This window comes from Peromyscus californicus, unplaced genomic scaffold, assembly GCF_007827085.1.
Source record: "Peromyscus californicus insignis strain IS unplaced genomic scaffold, ASM782708v3 Scaffold_4__1_contigs__length_199733344, whole genome shotgun sequence".
Taxonomy (NCBI): domain Eukaryota; kingdom Metazoa; phylum Chordata; class Mammalia; order Rodentia; family Cricetidae; genus Peromyscus; species Peromyscus californicus.
In genome coordinates, this window is record NW_026294562.1 from 160,921,861 (window position 1) to 160,927,695 (window position 5,835).

Below are 5,835 nucleotides of genomic sequence, written 5' to 3' on the forward strand. Positions count from 1 at the left end.
TGCCCTGAGCAGAGGGCTCACTGTGCCAGCTGTCCCTAACATGGGCTCCTGAGCCTCAAATCCTCTGTGTCCTATGTCCACATGTAGCCAGTGGAGTGTTCCGAATTTCTCCCCAGGGAGGATTTAGGAATATTGTTCTGGTTATAAGGCTCTTTACCTTACATATATATACATATACATATATATATATCTGCATATAGTCATTTTAAAGCACTATTAATTGTGCAAACTAATGGGTTCTGTCATGACATTTCATACATGTATATAATATATTTTGATCATCTTCAATGCACTGTTACCACATCCTGCTCCTCCCCACACACTGCTCCCCCTCTTCTACCTCAAAGCCCTCCTTCTCCTTTGATGCATTATCTCTAATGTTTTCATTTTAAATTATTATCATGGCATGTAAACACATACCAATATATAAGTGTAACCTGCGGAGACCATTTAGCGTTGCACTCATGTGTATGTTTTTAGGGCTGACCACTTGGTATTGAGTAACCACTGAGACTAGAGCGCATTTGCATTCGATAAGTTCTTCTCAACCGGGAGAACTAGTGAGGGCAAGAAGCCAGGCGTGCTGTGTGTGAGTGTAACCCCAGCACTTGGGAGGCAAAGGCAAGCTGATCAAGGAGTTCAAGGTCAACCCTGATGATGTAATGAATTCCAGGCTAGCATGAGTTCCATGAGGCCCTGTCTCAAGGGAAGGAAAAGTAAAAAGTAACAAATGAAAGAAAAGAAGAAACAAAGATAAAAATCTCGGAGCAGATGCCCTGGTTCAAATTCCTGTGTGGTCACTCATTACTATGCAACCTTGGCTCACCGCTTTGGACCTTAGCTTTCTTTTTTATTTCTTTCTCTACTTATTTATTCTTTTGTTTTGTGGTGCTAAGAATGGAAACAAATGGACTCGGACTCATGCATGCTAGAAGAAAACAGGCTGGGCCTGAGCTGGGCTGCTCTATGTTCAGCTAAGTATCAGCTGGCAGGCTATGCGCCATGCCTAGAATGATTCCATATTCTAAAGCAACAGCCTTGACTCGAGTTACTCCATTTTGAATGTAAGTGCCAAGAAATAATGACTCCGCATCTTGTGTGCACAAGGAAACAACTATCACCTGCTCACACGGTAGGAGGCACACGTTGATAAATAATTTATGCTGATAAATAATGACACTTGAAAATATACCACATTAACTCAAAAACAGCACACGTGTGAGTTTATCAACCCAGACCAGACCAGGTGGAACTCCCTTACCTGGGACTAGAAGAGGTGCACCCCAAGATCAAAACCTATCAGGTTCACTGACTAGTGACCTGGTCACCTGCCACAGGCCACATTCAGGAAAATTGCCCCAGAGAGGGGGGTGAGTTTATCAACCCAGACCAGACCAGGTGGAACTCCCTTACCTGGGACTAGAAGAGGTGCACCCCAAGATCAAAACCTATCAGGTTCACTGACTAGTGACCTGGTCACCTGCCACAGGCCACATTCAGGAAAATTGCCCCAGAGAGGGGGGTGTGCCTCCGTCTCCAGCCTGAGTGCAGTTCCTCCTAACACGACACTCAGCCCACTGCAAACGAGCCCTTTAACATCTGACAGCCCTGAGCCTGCCTGGCTCTGCATGTGTGGGCCCGAAGACTTCTCTGGTCCCTTCAGAAACTTCCTCTGTACCCGTGGCAGCGCTCTGTCTCCCGCCTTTGAGCATCTTCTCTGAACTCTATGGTCTCTTGAACTCTCAGCCATTCTGTAACCTGCATATTTGAAAATTATTAGATGAAGTATTGATGTGTGGTCTGAGAGTTAACACTAGTCATTAAGATTGGAGTAAAACCCTGTCTCGGGGGCTGTGAGGTACAGCTCAGCTGGCAGAATGCTTACCTAGCGTGCGTGGAGCCCTGGCTGGGTTCCATCCCCAGTACTGTGTAAACTGGGTGTGGTGGTGCACACCTGTAATCCCAGCACTCGGAGTTAGAGGCAGGAGGATGAGAAGTTCGAGGTCACTCTTGGCTCTCTAGCAAGTTCAAGGGAGGAAAAATGAATGGCCAGTTATCAGCAGAAATCAGGACTGTGCGGCAAATCACAGCCAAACAAATCAATGGAGTCTGTGGGTTTATTGGTCAGTCAATAAATCCTGACACTGTGGGAAGATGCAAACCTGTCCATCTATGTTAATTTTTTCTTTAGTTTCCACATTTTCATATATGCGTGTGTGTGTGTGTGTGTGTGTGTGTGTATGTGTGTGTGTGTGTGTGTGTGTGTGTGTGTGTGTGTGTGTGTGCGCGCGCGCGTGTGCACGCTCCTGCAAGGTGAGCCCATGCCGTGTGTGCATGTGGAGGTCAGAAGACAAATTGCAGAAGAAGGTTCTCCCTTTCCACCATGCAGGGTCTGGGCATCCAACTCAGGTTTGCAAACTTGGCAGCAAGCCCCTCTACCTGCTGAGCCATCTGGCCAGCCCTCGTCGATGCTTCTAATAGAACACACTCGTGACACCAGGCAGACACTCTGCCTACTGAGCCATAAAGGCCTCAGGGTCTTTATTGAGGAATCAAAATGATAAGAAGTCGGGGGTGGTGGCAAATGCCTTTAATCCCAGCACTCGGGAGGCAGAGGCCAACCTGGTCTACAGAGTGAGTTCCAAGACAGCCTGGGCTACACAGAGAAACCCTGTCTCAAAGGGGAAAAATTATATATAAATGTGAAGACATAACTCTAGGGCTGTAGTGAGGATTAAATAGCTAATAGGAAGAGAGTCACCAAGATCTCCAAAGACTTAACTGCCTCAGGATCCCAGCCCCACAACACCCATCCTCTGCCCCTCCTCGAACACTCTATCAGCGGCAGCTGGGTGACTGTAGGTGACGGTAGGATGCAGTTGTGACTGTCCACACTCATGCACTGATACACTGTCACTGCAATGGCTGAAGGCCACACTCACGCATGGAAGCTTGTGTGACAGGTTCAAACAGAGACTAGTGATGTGAGCTGTCCTGATCTGTGTACCTCCCCATGCATCCCTGTCATGCTGTATCGACCTGAGCCATTTCCCTTAGACTGGCCTCTAGGCCAAGCCCTGTGTTAAACTTGAACTCATTATATGCCACAGGCTGGCCTCAGTCCCCCAAAGGCTGGGATTACAGGCACATGTACCACACCTTGATGGCATCTCAGCTACAGTCCCCAAGTTCCATAGCCTACATGCTTTGAGGACAGATGCTGTGCCTGGATTTGCCATGCTGCATTTTACATGATCCTACAGATCTGCACACCTGTCTCCCAGGACCTCAGTGTCAGTGTCCACCCTGCAGACTTCCAGGGAAGGGCTAAAGGCTTCTGAGGAGGGAGATGCTTGGAGCCACATTCCTTAGTTCCAAAGACCTATTTCATATCACCCTACCTGGGGTAGGACAGTCTATATGTATGGGGCAGGATGGCTGGGTCATTGAAAAGGGCAACTTAAGGTATATGTACTTTTCTTGTCACTGTATCAAATTCCTGACAGAAACAACTTCAGAAAAGGAAGGTTCATGTGAACTCACAGTGTGGGGACACAGGCCATTATGCCAGGAAGGGTGTGGAAGCTGGTGCATCTTGGGCTGTGGTATCAGGAGTGAGTGGAACAGCTTGTTCACATCCTCATGAATCAGGAAGCAGAGAACTCAGGCAGGAGACAGAAGTGGGTATCACCTCCCAGGTTCACCCCCGCTAGGGCTGGAGAGATGCTCAGTGGTTAAGAGCACAGGGTGCTCTTGCAGAGGACTGGGGTTTGGTTCCCAGCACCCACATGGTGGTTTACAACCATCCCTAACTCCAGTTCCAGATCTGTTCCCCCTTTCTGAGCTCTTCAGGTACCATGCACACATGGGATGCACATACATACATGTAGGCAAGACACTCTCATAAAATAAATGAATATACCTAATAAAAAGTTTTTAAAAAGTTTACCCCCACTTACTCACTTCTGCTAGTTAGGTCATGGTTCTAAATTGGCATTGCCAGCTGGTGACATGTTCAAACACATGTCTGCCCATGGGGGACATTGCATATTCAACTTGTACAGGAGATCTCTAGGGTCTGGATTCAGTTCCTTGGAACTAGGGTGCAGATTCCCAGATCTTATGGTTAAAGACTTGTTGTTTCTAGGGCCAGAAATTCTGAGTTCTTGCTCTCTGGACTCTAGAACACTTAGGGTCTAGGTTCCGGGGCATGATGGGGTACTTTTGACCCTGGGATAGTGACATGTAGGGGCTGGGAATCAAAACAACTCCTCAAATAAAGGTGTGGGTTTCTGGCTTGGTAGACTGTCCGTTCTAGCAGGTGAGAATTCTGGGACAAATATTCTGAATCCAGGACCAGTGAAACAGATCAGAGGGTAAAGGTGCCTGCCACCAAGTCTAATGACTTGAGTTTGATCCCTGGAACCCACGTGGTGGAAGTAGAGAACTGACTCCCAAAAGTTGTCCTCTGATATCTCATAATGTACCATGACACATACAGGCTGCCACCACCCCATATGCTGGTTATGGTGGTGCACACCCTTAATCCCAGCACCCGGAAGGCAGATGCAGGCAGAACCCAGTAAGTTTGAGGCCAGTCTGGTCTACAAAGTGAGCTCTAGGCCAGCCAGGGCTCATAGTAAGACCCTGATGGGTGATGGTGCTCTGTATGCTGTGGATGTGTTACTCTGACTGATTGATAAATAAAGCACTGATTGGCCAGTAGCCAGGCAGGAAGTATAGTATAGGCAGGATAAGCAGAGAGGAAAATTCTGGGAAGTGGAAGGCTGAGTCAGGAGAGGTTGCCAGGCACCGCTGCCATGAGAAGTAAGATGTAAAGTACTGGTAAGCCACGAGCCACATGGCAAGGTATAGATTAATAGAAGTGGGTTAATTTAAGATATAAGAACTAGATAGCAAGAAGCCTGCCACAGCATACAGTTTATAAGTAATATAAGTCTCTGTGTGTTTACTTGGGTCTGAGTAGCTGCGGCCCCCAGCGGGACTGGAGAAAACTCCAGCTACAAGACCCTGTCTCAGAACAAATATTTATAATTAAAACACACACACACACACACACACACACACGAATCCTGAGTCTCACAGCCAAACTAAGTTTTTTATTCCCAGAGGAGAGCCTGATTTCTTTTTTTTAATTGACTGATTATTATTTATTACATCTTTATTTTTGTGCATAATGGGTACATGCGTGTGAATCCAGAATACACATGTCACAGAGCACACATAATACATATGGCGATCAGAGGCCAACGTTGAGCCTCCCCTCCCACCCACCTTTCGTTTTCAGGCACAGCCCCTCCTTTGGATGTTTGCCACTGTTCACACCGGGTTAGCCGGCCTGTGACTTCCAGGGCTCCTCCCATCTCTGTGTCCCGTCCTGTTGTAAGAACACGGAGCCTACAGATGTGAATTATAGATGTGTGCTACCACACATGACTTTCCTGTGGGTTCTGGGGTTTGAACTTAGGTCCTCACACTTGCCCAGCAAGTGCCTTACCCACTGAGCCATCTCCCAAGCCTGGGAATCTTGGTTTCTCAGGACATAACATTATTACCTCTGATATCTTCCAAAGAACTGTTGGTTAAAACCACAAAAGGCTGCCCCAAGTACTTACAGGCATTGTAGGCAGACTCCTGGGAGCTCAGCAGGGCTTCCCGCAGTCCCTGAACTTACCTGTGGATCCAAGTAAATTTGGTAACACTGACTCCCCAGAGCTCCAACTTGACAAACCTCATCCCCCCCTCCCAACTCCCCACCCCCACTTCCCCCACCCTCTCCTCCTAACCTCTCCACTCCTCATCCTCCACCCCCAT